The sequence below is a fragment of the Micrasema longulum genome, unplaced genomic scaffold (genome assembly GCF_059751315.1).
Source record: "Micrasema longulum isolate JH-2025_06_02 unplaced genomic scaffold, ASM5975131v1 h1tg000897l, whole genome shotgun sequence".
NCBI classification, from domain to species: Eukaryota; Metazoa; Arthropoda; class Insecta; order Trichoptera; family Brachycentridae; genus Micrasema; species Micrasema longulum.
Window position 1 is genome coordinate 124503 of NW_028278088.1, and position 15394 is coordinate 139896.

The 15394-nt window shown below is 32.1% G+C and overlaps 1 long non-coding RNA gene across 1 annotated transcript; it reads right to left on the reverse strand.

The window, feature by feature from the left end:
- Positions 1 to 881: 881 nt before the first annotated feature.
- Positions 882 to 15024, reverse strand: LOC148278302 (uncharacterized). Its single transcript, XR_015823223.1, has 4 exons — positions 14927 to 15024; positions 5427 to 5585; positions 4336 to 4482; positions 882 to 1171 (listed from the first exon to the last, which is right to left on the reverse strand). It is a non-coding gene; the product is annotated as an uncharacterized LOC148278302 (long non-coding RNA).
- Positions 15025 to 15394: the final 370 nt, after the last annotated feature.

Sequence of the window (15394 nt, forward strand, 5' to 3'; positions counted from 1 at the left end):
CTTAGACTTTCTAAATTAATAATATTGTTTTAAATGCTCTGTATTACTTATAATTATGCTAACATGTATGTATATTTAATTGTATTTGTAACTAATATGTAAAAGGCACTAAGTGCCGTTTATTTCAATAAAAAAAAAATTCAAAAAATCCCCTTTTCTAGACACAGATTTATTATTTTACAAAGTACGGGGCTGATATTTTCCTTTACATATTTTAAATCCCGAATTCTTATTGAGTCTATACCTGGTGATTTTAGTGAGTTTAGTTCAGCTACAATTTTTCGTATTTGAATAGGCTTAGCATATGGGATACGCAATGATTGCATTTATTTTTTACATGTACGTTATCCAATAGAGTTTTGATTGCAGTTATGTTTTATTTTTTCTACTATATTCACAAAACTTTAGGCGAAATTACTTACCATATCATTTATTTCTGTATTTGAGCCCATGAATATAAAGTATACTAACTGTTAGCTGTCAGCGGTGAAGATGTCAGTCGGTACTCAGTACAAATATTAATTTCTTCCAACATTACATGTAACGATAGTTTTGTCCACGAACCACGAAATTATGGCACCTGAGCTTGAGATAACAGTTGTTGATGAGGACGAGCACTCTACCAGGTTAAGGCTGGTGTTTGGGACGGTAAGAAGGTTGTATTTAGAGCAATAGTATTTATTTTTCGATAACTGTCACTTTCTTTACTGTCACTTGGAAGTAGGTGTGAATGTAATAATTAATAAATAAGTATCTTGTTCTGGGAAAAAAAAGGAACAATCATGTAAAGAAAATACCTGAGCTTACTCACACCTCTTAATGAGTATGAATGATAACATGTTTGATTTGGTATATATTTATTTTTTATATATTTTTGTCTAACATATTTGAATTATTGTTTGTTAATTTCCGTTTTTATTTTACTCGCTTTTGTTGACATCAATCCAGGTGGTTCCTTACTCAGATTATTATTTTGGTATTGTTTAAGCTCTTAGTTTACCGGTTTTAGTATTGTTTTCGGGTTTACCTCTATTTTGTATTCAGAACAAGCTATATTGTATTGATTCGTGAAGATATACAGTTTAGCTTTATATTTTCCGTAGAAGCCGATTGATCCAATACACATTCGGGAAAAGTCAAAGGTATCTATTGGCCCAAATTTTCCAAAACCCTAAAATGAAATAATCGTTTAGTTTTTCTGTAGAGCCTTAATTAAATAAAATAATAAATGTTTAAAAAAATATCAAACATAATAATATGATAAATACATAAAATAAAGCAAAGGTATAAATGGTTAAATGGCGGAATTATTGCCACTGGCGATTTCTTAAAGCCTGACCAAATACAAAATTAAAAACAAAAATAAAAATAATTAATTTTTAAAGATAGAAAAATATTACTTTGTAACATTCACCATTCTGCTTATATTTAAACATCTATATTTCTTCAATTCTTTCATCTGTTGATGTTTGTGAAGTCCAAGAGCTGAAACCTTTATTTATGCGGGTGAGATTCATCTAAAAGTATTTCACCTACATACTAGGCAACGTCTGAAAATGTTATTTTTTCCATTTCTATACTTCTTTGTGGACCAGGTTGATTTATTAACAATATTTTGAGTTTGTCCAAATTTTTGTAGACAAGGACTGGATTCGACTCCCTGGGGAGCTGTTTTTATTACAAATATGGGCAGAATGGTGAATGTTACACAGTGTGTAAAGTGGCCACTTAAACCAGCCATTGACAGATCATAAGCCCTGTAGATGCCTAGACTTCTATATTACCTTCTCTTAAATGTTCTTCATCTCTGTTGTAATATGTTATATTTAAATATAAGTTATTACATCATTACAATGGAATTCCATCAAGAATGTTCAATAAATAATTTTAATAAAAAATATTATAAGTGTAGATGTAAATATTGTATTAGACTTGTTTATCATAGAACTAAATAAAAATGCCGTCGCGCGTCGTGGGTTATGTAGAAATGTTTTACTTGAGGTGCAACTATGAAAAACAGAACAGTTACGAGTAAATCGTATCATTTATAAACACAATGCAATTTAACTAGTTATATTTTATTGGAAAATTTCCAAAATGTTGACAGCTGCAAGTGTTTAGAAAATAACAGCAATTATCAATATTATTCCTGGCCGATTACCTTTCTTTCCCATCCCTTCCCTTGACCCATCCTTATGGTGCCTACCTAACATCAGGATAGATCAAGATAGAAGATATTCAAAATTAGAATATTTGGAACAAAACAAAAAAACATTTTGACATTACATTTCATTGCATAAAAGATCTTGGATTCGTCGCGCGTCGTTGTTAACATTGATACATTTCTTAGTGCATTTCATCATCCAGTGCCCGAAATTGAAGAACATCATTCCTATCCATAGAATTGAGAATATTCCTGAAACCGCATATGCGCATCAAACAAAAGGCGACTAATCTACTCTCAACGAGTAGATTTACGTTTTGACCCATTAGCATAGAATAAAGAATATTCCAGAAGGAGCGTAGAATCATATCCGAATACATTGAACTGTGTCTAAAAGTTCCCCCACATTGCCATATGTGATAATTATAATCATAACACAAATGTAAGGTTAAAAAAAGCAATTTAAGAATTTCTCTAAAATTTTATTGTATACGCGGAAACATTGATTGACACAACAGAAAATAAATAATGGGTCATTTAATAAGAATAATTTATTGAATTAATGAACTTTGAACTTAAAATATAGAACAAATTTTATTTTACATAAAACAGATATTTTTATATCATGTTAAACAATATTTGATGTTTTAAAGATAATGTCGGTCAAATGTCCACAACGGCGTTGTTTTATCCAAGATCCAATTTTCATTAGTTCTCTCATTAGATGAGCAAAGCTTTTTTTAAAGATATGATTATCTAACATTTGTGTTATGGTTATATTTTTCATGATCTGGCAACATTACGCGGTGACTTCACGCATGCGTGCGGCGAATGTGGGGCAAAGTGGGGGATTTCCGGGCACAGTTTAATGTACTCAAATATGATTCTACGCTCCTTCTGGACTGTTCTTAGTTCTATGTTCCCGTCCTTTATTTAAATATTCCTAACCTATCACAAAACGAATGAATTTTTTTTCCATAAAGCTAGGGTTTCCTAGGACAGCGGTGCCCGTAGTTTAACGGCCGTAGTGAACGGCGATGCAGTGGACAGTCGTCGTAACGGTGACTAGAGTGTGGTTTCCTAGGAAAACGGTATTATCAATACCATTTAACACCGTTTACCTCGGAAACTACTCTCTAGTCGACGTTACGACGGCTGTCCACTGCATCACCGTTCACTACGGCCGTTAAAATACGGACACCGCTGTCCTAGGAAACCCTATCTTTACAGTCCGCCTTTTTGTTAACAGCAAACTATAGAGCAGATACCCATAAAAACCGAACTAATATTGAAAAAAAAAATTTTAATTATTTTACAAGACCCTTTTACCGCCTTTAAAGTACCCTAGATTGGAGCCAAAAGACTATTTAACTTCACTAAAATCAACAGATGGAAGAATCGAAGAAATATGAATGTTCAAACATTTGATGGACGTTCAAACATCAGCACTTCCTGCGAGACCTGCAGTAATAATCTTTCCAGAAGATAAGTATAGTATTTGAGCTAAATATTTTTATAGGCCCTATTTCAAAACTTTTATTAATAATCACACGAAATTACTTTTATCATTAAACAAATATTTGAAAAACAAACACTTTAGTCTATCACTGAATTAAAAACACAACAAATTTCTTGAAATCTTACTTGAAATTATATTAAAATTGCATTGAAAGCGTATTCCGTATTACCACATAAAAAATCTGATGAAATTGTTCTAGGTTTATTGGTCAGAAGTTAAAGAGATAAATCTGAACAATATATCCGCTGATTAAAGTCGCCTGACGATTCAAATGTCGCCTCATTTTACGGTCGCCATTATTTTCAAGGTTGGCGGGAGAGAGAAAAAAATCATAGACAACATACGCGTCGTTTCAATTTCTATTCGGTATGAACAACATTTAAAACTTATGCACGGATCATGGTGTACTGTTGGGTGGATTTGGATGATCGAATTCATTACCAGCCGAACAAAATGGCTTTTCTGAAATGTTGAAAATCGTACACGTAATTTATGAATTAAATTATTGATTATTCGGGCTTTTAAAACCAATAAAAGAGTCTTCTTTTCAATCTTTTATATGTACATAATGTTAAATCCGATGTTCCCCCTCGTAATAATACCCTTTTGTAGATATTTTATGTTATTGAGGAAAAAAAACTAAATATTTTACCGGTTTCGCGTAACATTTTGAGTCCAACATGCCGAATTTGTCATATACTTTCTCTTTTAAATGGTTTAATTCACAAACATCATTTAAATTTACTGTCCACGACAGCTCGTATCTTGTACGAATCCATTTCCAAACTCGATGGCGGCTCTGAAAATAAAACTTTCAAGGTAATTGTTATTTCTTAAACATGTTATCATTATTTTTACTGACAGCTGTGTAGGAATTTCACTGATTGATAAAAAGTTGTACGATACCGATCTAACTTATTATTAAAACGTGTTTTTTTTACTTATTTAAAAAAAATAAATATTTCCAGTCAACTATGCCGGGAATCGAACCCGAGACCTCTTGTATGGTAAGCTAACGCGTAGACCATAAGGCCGCGAGTTGGACAAACAGTTCGGTAGTCAGATGACAGAAGGGGCCATCTGTAATTTTCAAAAATGATCAGGAGAGCTAAATTAAGACTCAAATTTAAAACTTTAATCCATAGACTAAAGAAAAATGTGTTTTTTTTTCAATAATTAATTACCAATTTAAATGATATGTATTTAATGAAATATTAATTAAAACTCTTGGAAAAAAAAAACTAAAAAATTACTGATGGTCCCTTCTGCCATCTGACTACCGAGTTAATAAATCATTATAGTAGGTTCTAATATAATACTTACCCTTCAACACATGTTATTAGTACTAAACTATTTTGATATAAAAGACAACAATTATTCTTAGGTTAAAATTTAATATTTTGCTTTAGACATCTTCAAGATTGGTCAACCGCTTACATTTTGAAATTAAATAGTAGGTTTTTGATGTTTTTTTTTTGAAAAATACATCATCACACATTAAACCTGCATTCTGCACAACTAATAATGTAGGAACATTCTTAAAAAATCGTAAAGATAAAGTTCCTAATTATAATTAATCTGGAATATAAAAAAGTATCCAGGGCATGTCTACATGTATTAATATGTCAACATAGCAAGGTATCAAAATTAAAACAATGAGATAATTTTTTTAGAACCAATGAGATCCCGAGCAAAGCCGGGCAAACATTCTAGTACATTTTAAATAAACCAAAGCATAATTACCATAATTGGTCCCTGCTTCTCTTTAAAGGTAAAATTCCCAAAGACAGAAAAGTGACCCGTAATTGGGTCCTCCGCAAAGTCATAATTCATTAAAGGCATGTTTTTTGCTTTTAGACCTTTACATTTAGTAATACTTCTAAAAATTAGATCGTACTCTCCCTGAAATTGGTATTAAAAAATATCGAAATCATATTAGTTAATAACTCACTTGTAATGTCTCTATAACAAATGCTCAAATAAAGCACTCAAATTCACAAAAGTTTTGTTTTTTGTTTATTTTTTTTTTTTAAATAAATAAAATATCTGGGGATTTCCTTGGATAGATATTTGAATTTCAAAACACATTCTCAATATGGAACAAAAAAATCATTTATGGGAAGATTGCGAAATGTAATGGATGTAAAGAGTATTGTTTTTATATATAAAACAATCATTAATAAATTACTGTTTTTCTATTCTTTTTTTTATGTGCTGAAGGAGAAATTAAAAATATACAAATTCGTCAAAATAAGGCGATAAGGATTATACTCGAAAGGAATATCTATTCTAATGTAGAAATAATGCAAAAAGAAATTGGCTCGCTCACAGTAAAGCAGCAAATTATATAATGTAGCAAATTTTATCCATAAAATAATTAAGGGGATAAATAAAATAAACACAATCATAAAATTAAACCAACAATGTCATACATTTAAAACAAGAGATAAAAAAAGATAAAATTACCAATGGGGAGAAAAACAGAGTCTCAAAACTCATTGTACAAGGTATTGAAGCTATACAATGAGTTACCTGAAGAAATAAAGGAGATTGAAAAGATCGAAATATTTAAAATTAATTTGAAAAAACATGTTATTGAGAAATTTTTATAAAAAATTGTAATCTTATTAAAAATTTATAAGATGTTATAATCTAACTTAAAAAAGCATAAATGAAAAAAAAAATAACATGGTTTTAATCTATCGTTCGTATCATCTCTATTTAATTATGCCTCAGTGTATTAATCGTGTTATTAACTCTTAAAAAACTGTGGTAAATAATTCCTTTACGCGCAGAGATAAAAAAAAGATAAAATTACCAATGGGGAGAAAAACAGAATCTCAAAACTCATTGTACAAGAGATCAAAGCTCTACAATGGGCGTAAGTATAGCCTGTGAGCTCGCCAATACATGACAGATGACATTAACATAACCATAGAAAAACATAGCAGTTGAGCTCTCAGAAGTAAAGCAACGTGAATGCAGCAATGCTTGAACTACATGTCAATAATATTCTAATAATAAATAATATTATTTGGACATACGGAACTTTAAAGCACACCTTGGTTTAATTACTAATAGTATTTTATCGGTTAGGTAGGTGTATTTAAAAAAAATGTTGCGTACCTGAAAAAAGCACAAATAATTATGTTTTTGTAAATGATGTCAGTAGCGACACTCAGAGAGTGGCTTTGTGACGTTTTGACATTTTTTATAAGAAATTCATGGCGTAGCCGAAATACTGTTATAAAAACGAGGATGTTTTTGTTGATTGACGTTAGCAGGCGCTACCCAGGGGCGACTTTGTGACGTGAGAAATTATTTAAAAAAAGAGATTTATGGCGTAGCCGAAATATTGTAATTAAAACGAGGATGTTTTTGTTGATTGACGTTAGCAGGCGCTACCCAGGGGCGACTTCATGACGTGATGAAATTATTAATTTAAATATTTTTTTTCATTTTACATAGCGTAGTCGAGATAAGAAATTGCGTGGTGTTTCGAAATTTAACCGTGTAGGTAGCCGCCTAGTTACAATATTATTTTTGTATTTGTATAACTCCTGTTTTATAATGTTTATGTATTTATCGCTATAAGAATTAAACTAAAGATAGTTTTTACTTTTAATCGCTATCCGTTTTTTAAATTATGTTTGTAACACTCAGTAATATTTTTTTTTCAAGTATTCAATGTTATTTTTGCATTTTAATTAATATTGTTAATATAAAGCGTATTTTTATTTATTCGAATTTACTAGACTGTTTTTATTACAAAAAATAAAAATGCACATTTCTCTATGTATTTTTCTGTTATAAACAATCTATTAAAATAATACACATCAAATTTCCATTGTCTGTTGATTTTATTTGCAATCTTCTTTTTTTTCGATGGTTAAAACTCTAGGAAATTCAAAGACAATAAAAACTTTACTGTCATATATTGGCGAGCTCACACGCTATACATAGCCCCTACAATGAGTTACTGAAGGAATGAAGGAGATGGAAAAGATCAATATTTAAAGTTAATTTGAAAAAACTTGTTTCTGAGAAATTTTGTAAAAAATATTGTAATGTTATGAAAAGTTTAGTTCCTAAAATGTTATGAACTAACTTAATAAAGTATAAATAAATAAATTAGTTCATAACATCTTAAGAACTAAACTTTTCATAAAATTACAATATTCTTTACAAAATTTCGCAATAACAAGTTTTTTCAAATTAATTTGAAATATTCCGATCTTTTCTATCTCCTTCATTTCTTCAGTAACTCATTGTACAGCTTCAATTCCTTGTACAATGAGTTTTGAGACTCTGTTTTTCTCCCCATTGGTAATTTTATCTTTTTTTATCTCTTGTTTTAAATGTATGACATTGTTGGTTTAATTTTATAGTTGTGTTTATTTTATTTATCCCCTTAATTATTTTATGTATAAAATTTGCCACATTATATTTTATTTGCTGCTTAACTGTGAGCGAGCCAATTTCTTTTTGCATTATTTCTACATTAGAATAGATATTCCTTTCGAGTATAATCCTTATCGCCTTATTTTGACGAATTTGTATATTTTTAATTTCTCCTTCAGTACATAAAAAAAGAATAGAAAAACAGTAATTTATTTGTGATTGTTTTATATATAAAAGCAATACTCTTTACATCCATTACATTTCGCAATCTTCCCATTAATGAAATTTGTTTTGAAACTTTTTTGGGAAATTCAAAAGTTGATAAAATGTTGTCACTATAGTCGCATGTCGGCCTCGTAGTGTAATGGTCAGTGTATTTGTCTACCATGCAAGAGATTTTGGGTTCGATTCCCGACATGGTTGATCTGAAATATTATTAGAAAGGGTGTTTTTACACTAGAATATTTCCTAGTCCCTGGACTGGTACCTGAAGCGTAAGACTGATCATCTTACCTTCATGTAACAAAAATGATCAAGATACGCTGCGATCGGTGTGCTAATGCAGTGGCCTATGCACCATTAGCTGCGGAAAATGAATGATGATGATAGTCGCATGTTTAACAAAAAAAAAGAACTTATATTAAAAAATATTTTGGTCTCCCGAAATGAGCCAAGAGTTTTTTTTTAATTTAGATTTTTTCAAAACATAAATGTGAGCATTTTTTTTAATTTCTAGTATAAAAATATATTTTCCAGCATTTTTTTAATTAAGGAATATTCCCTTTTTTATTTTGAAATATGCATATTTATTCTAAATAAGTCATAAGTAACTAAGTAATTTAACCAACTAAGTAGTAAAGAAAGAGTTGTCTCGTACATCGACAGTGGACGGTTGTGTGTTTTGTTGTCAGCGCGTACAATTCTGTGTGAATTATAATATTTCTTCGGTGCATTGTACTGGATTAGTCAAGTTATAACTCGACATCGAGGGAGGAGGGTTCGATAAGTTTTCGATTTTTGATTATTATTTATTTTTATTTCATTTCTGTTACTGTGTTCTTTTTCGCATTTTCGTTGTTTGAGGCTTAAGTATGGAAAATCTTGGGGACCCTCCTGATCTCGAGCATAAAAAAGACCCAGGGCACCTAGTTCCCCTGATTTGCAACCATGCAAACTTCCCTTCCCTGCTCCCGACCTTTCCTCTCCGTCATTTACCTATTCGGATAATGCTTCTGGCCCATTCTTGGTGTTCGTTCAATACCAAGAATCTTCAAAACCCCTTCACCCTATCACTTTTCGTAAATTTTTGTATACCAATAAAATTAGTAACATTATATTAGGAGGTGTGAGAGTGGAAACAAATTTAAAATTTCTTTGAAATTTAAGACTGCCGTTGCAGCAAACAATTTTTTAACATCAAATTTTGTTGTGACTAACTCCCTGAAAGCCTATGTACCGTCATTTAAAGTAACCAAATTAGGAATTGTAAAAAGTGTATCTACAGATCTTACAATTGAAGAAATTATTGAGTCAATCGAGGTCTCTTATGGATGTGGTAAGGTAATTAAGGCTCGACGTCTTAATTATAAAGATAAATCTTATGAATCTGTGACATGGAAACCATCTCAGTCGATTGTTTTGACTTTCGAGGGGCAAACATTACCCAATAACGTCTATTTGTTTCATAATTCTTTAAAAGTGGAGCAATACATTTTTCCAACTATTTTATGTTTTCAATGTTGCCGCTTTGATCACACGAAAACACAATGCCGATCGATCCCTAGGTGTTACAAATGTGGGGAATCTCACCTCGGAGAAGTATGCCAGACTGAAAACATTAAATGCATAAATTGCAATGGCTCGCAAAGTGCCTCTAGTTTTTCATGCCCAGAGCTGACTCGACAAAAGAATATAAAGCATACAATGGCCGCTGGTAATGTGACGTACAAGAAAGCTTCCAATTTACATCCCACATCTGCCATTAGCTATGCGGAAAAAACTTCCAAAAATATTAAACGCGTTTGAACTCCCATCACAATGGTTTCGACTCCTATAAAGTCAACTGCTGTAAATTAAAGACATGTTCAGGCATGGAATTCAAAGGAATACGAATAACTTTTCTTCTTTCGAAATGGACAGGCCAGTCCAATCCTGCGGATGGCTGTGCTCTTCAAAATAATGCTTATTCCCAAAACAATTCATCGAATTCAACATCATCAGAACTTGTCCCATCAAATATTTCCAGTCTAATTGGTTCTATTGCTAAACTTCTACTTACTTTGATTTCAAATCCTAATTCATATCAACTGTCCAACGCTGCTTCATGTATTCCTATTATTAGTTCTCTAATTCAAAATATTAAAAATGGTGGTGAAGTGGATACTTAACTCAAAACAATTTACTATTTTACAATGGAACAGCAGAAGTGCTGTTTCAAACAAATCCGAAATTGTATCATTACCTCAAGAACATAATGTTGACATAGCTGAAATTTCAGAAACATGGCTTACTCCAAATTTCTTTTTTAATATCCTTGGCTATTAGACGGTTCGACACGATCGTCTTGATGGTAGAGGGGGAACAGCATTATTGATCAAATCAGAAATTCCGTTCTCTCACATCACCATACCAACACACATAAATTACCAAGTTGTTGCAATAGATATATCGGGAATCTCTTTTGTTTCTATATATATCCCTCCAAAAATGCATTTTGATAGTTCGTACTTCGATTCTATTACAACAAAGCTCTCATCTTCGTTTATTCTTTTGGGGGATTTTAACGCCCATTCAATTTCATAAGGATGTAATTTTTCAGATTCTAGTGGTAGAGCTATCTTAGACTTTACGAATAGCCTTAACTTATGCATAATTAACGTCTTGCCCCCCCCCCACACAGAATTGAAACGCAGTCGACCTATCTATTTGCACGTCGTACTTAGCAGGATTAAATAAATGGTCGGTTTTAGACGACTCACACTCAAGTGATCATTTTCCAATTATTCTTGCTTTCGAACGAAGCTTACACTCAATTTATCTGAACCGACAGCCAAGAGGTTACGATCTGAGACAGGTTGATTGGAAAGATTTTGAAACTGCCGTGGAAGCGGCTAGCTTTCCTTTTTTTGAACTCGATGATACAAAATCAATGCTATCATTCATTACTAATGAAGTGTACTCAGTTGCAGATAAACTTATCCCCAAGAAAACAGCATAACGTAAGCAAGTTAAGTGTCCCCCATGGTGGGATGACGAGTGTACTTCAATAGTTTCTGATAAGAAAAGAGCAATGCGTGAGTATAGGTATAACATGTCTTTGGGTAATTTTTTAGAGCTGAAAAGACTTCAAGCATTAGCTAAAAGAACTCTTCAGCGCAAAAACGTCAAGGTTGGTGTGAGTTTTGTTCCTCACTCTCACCAGAAACACCTGTTTCTCAAATTTGGAATGCTGTACGTCGATTCAAAGGGTGCTTATCATCATTGTCTAGCTCTTCTACTGATTAGATTAAAGATTTGGTAAATAAACTAGCTAGTTAGTTAGGGGAGCTCCCCCGTACGTTCCTCAAGAATGTGATCTATTTTCTGAAGCACAAAAAGTTGTGTCACCAAGTTGGCTTTCTCAGAGATTCACTCTGGAAGAAATGTTTTTAGCTATCAGTCATGCACGAGACTCTACTCCTGGTATAGACTTTATTTCTTATCAAATGATAAGACATTTCCTACATTCCTTTTGCCTTGAACTTCTCAAATTCTATAATAATATTCTTGATTCTTCTGTGGTCCCAATAAAATGGAGACAACAACTTATTATTCCAATTCTGAAACCGGGTAAATGTTCATCAAAAGGCTCATTATATCGCCCTATTGCGTTATCTTGTTGTATGAATTCGTTATCCTGTTGTATGTAAAAATTCTAGAATACATAATAAAGGCTCGAGTAGAATGGCATGTTGAAACTGAACGCCTCCTTCCCTACACTCAGTTCGGCTTCAGGAAAGCAAAGTCTTGTCTAGATAACATTGCTTTACTATACGTGGATATACAATCTGCAAAGACATCACAAATGTGCACTGTTGCGTGTTTTGTAGACATAGCAAGTGTATATGACAACGTTAACCTCCCTTTTCTGGAAAGAAAGCTTTGTACGTCAGGTATTCCAAAAAAATTATCACGTATAATATTCAATATGTTTTCCCAGAGAGAGCTAGTTGTTGAAACCCCTACTGGTAAGATTATGCGTACTATTTATAAAGACCTACCACAAGGCTCAGTTCTTAGCCCTTTGCTGTTTAACATATATACTATAGACCTACATAGTTCCCTCTCAAGTATGAGAAAAATTTTACAATATGCTGACGATTTTGTTATTTATCTCCACCATAAAAACATAACGCAGGGTGCGATCGAAATGGAGACAATAATGCATTATCTAGATTTGTGGCTGAGCAGTAATTATTTAGAAGTTGCTCCCTCGAAAAGACAATTAGTAATATTTTCCAATAAACATAAAATACCGGATAAATGCATCAATCTTCAGGAAATACCGATCCCAATTAAGCAGTCAGTGAAATTCTCGGGTATGACTATCCATAGGAAATTATCATGGAATTCACACATAGAAGAGGTTGTCGAAAAGTGTGAGAGGAACCTTAACATTCTTCGAGCTGTGTCTCGAGTGTAGTGAGGAGCTGTCGACCTTAAAAATGTTGTATAAAACATTGATTTGTAGTTATCTCGATTATAGCAGTTATTATTTTGACCCGTTGCCAAAATATCAATTGAAAAAATTAGACCAAATTCAGTCCAAGAGTTTACGTTTAATTTTGGGAGCGATGAAGTCCTCACCTATTTATTTATTTAACTTTTTGTACATAATGATTATTTGTACATTGGCAGGCTTATTGCCAAATGGCAATTTCTTCCAACCAACCTATTGTATCTCTACAGGTAGAAACTGGTGAAATGCCATTGTTGCTGCGCCGGAAATATCTTGCGATAAAATTTGTTTTGAAACGAATTGAATTTCAGGATCATCCTTTGATAAAATCCTTATCAATTCTAACTCAAAAGATGACAAATGAAACAAACGCTCACAGATATATTCCTTTATTGTGTTCGTCCATGCAGTATATTCAGTCAGTATTGACAATTTACCCTAGGGACAACTTGCCGATATTTTCTACTTCATTTGAAGCACTAATATTTTCCTCTCAAATAGAAGAACATATAAGTATGGATAAATCATTTGCTCGATTGAATCACCAAGGTAATAACCAAACATTATTGGCGAATATAGAAGAAAAATGGCCTGGTTCCACATTTATATTTACTGATGGATCTAAAACAGCCCAACGTTGTGGTGCGGCATTTTATATTCCAACTTTTTAAATAAGCAGACTTTTCATATTGCCTTCCGATTCCTCATTTTTTACTGCCGAGTGCATTGCACTAAAAGAGGCTTTAATGGAAGTTATACACCTTGAGATTCCTATGTCAATAATATTTACTGATTCCCTAAATCTGATCAAAAAGTTGAAATCTGGAATTTATGGTAGTAATGATGGACTAATTTGTGAACTGAAATATCTTATATTTTTTGCATTCGAGAGAGAGATGATTGAGTACCAACTATAATTAATAAAATCAGATCTGAGTGGACAATTTTCTGGCAGAATTCTTCGACTGGGTTGTTTTATAAAAGTATTCAATGCTCCATCCCCATTACACCATGGTTTGAAATCGAAAAGCAATCAAAATTGAACATCTCTTTAATATCAAGAATGAGAATAGGACATTGTCTCGTTGCCTCGCATTTATCGAGAATAGGTGTCTTTACTCTTGAAAACATGCTTCCCAGATACACAAATTCTTCTACTTGCTCGAGGAATTCGTTGTTTACATTTATTATGCAGTCAGTAACCTCACTATCCCTTTCAAATACCATCACTTTTGACTTACTTTCGTTCATCGCCAATTCGCTCTCCAGGCATACATCATACATTCTAGAGACTATTTGCTGCAAATCAGCCTTGCTGCTTGCTAACAGAACTGCTTCGTCAGCATACAACAAGCAGCTTACTGAAAAATTATCCATTTTTGCTCCAATACCCATACATTCTATCTCTTTCATACAGTTGTCCATATATAGATTAAACAACCATGGTGACATTACACATCCCTGTTTCACGCCTTTTGAGATCGCAAACCAAGATGTAAATCCCCCATTAACTCTTATACACGCTGAACGAAATGAAAGAAATGAAGAAATCTAATGAAAGAAAATTGGACCTCTCGGATTAAACAACGCCGTGGTGGACATTTGACCGACATTATCTTTAAAACATCAAATATTATTTAACATGACATAAAAATATTCGTTTTACGTAAAATAACATTTTGTTTTATTTTTTATGTTCAAAGTTAATTCATTCAATTACTTTTATTAAATGGCCCTTTACTTCTCTACTCTGTTGTGTCAATTAATGTTTCCGCGTGTACAATAAGATTTGAGAGAAATGAACGAATTGCTTTTTTTTTAAAAACAATTACTTTACATTTGTGTTATGGTTATATTTTTCGCGATCTGGCAACATTACGCGACTACTTTAAGTATGCGCGCGGCGAAAGTGGGGCAGAGTTGGGGGATTTTGGACACAGTATGAAATATTCAAACATTATTTTACGCTCCTTCTGGACTCTTCTTAATTCTATGGATTACAGTGACTACTTGAAATTTTGAATATCCTAAAAAAGTTTTTCGTGATACGCTCTAGTGTAAATATAAGTAAATTAATGGTTGGAAACAACAAAATATTTAAAGATTAAGTGATATATTTACTCACATACGGTTGAAAGGTGATATCGCATTGTATTTGAATAAAAACAGACAAATAACATAGGAATATACTGAGAACAGATAATTTAGACATTGCTTACTAAAGAGCTCTAAGTGAGAGATTGAATACTTTCATAACAATGCATAACATTTATGGTATATAAATAATTTTTATCTTAAAAAACCATCTTTGGACATTTTATTATCAGTATGTTTTAACAAAATCAAAACAATTTAAAACGTATTAAAATGACAGCCATTGATTTTTGTACGTACCAACATTTAAATAAAGATTAAATTAAATTAAATTCCAAAAAATCAGTGTTGGGAAGAATTAGATGATTGTTGATACGGATTCATGAAAAATTATTTACAATTCAATTATTTAACTATACACAACGACTAAAGCAGCATATTATTTTTATCAAAACAAGAAAATTTCAACAAATTATTCATTTTGTATTGCAAAGCTTTG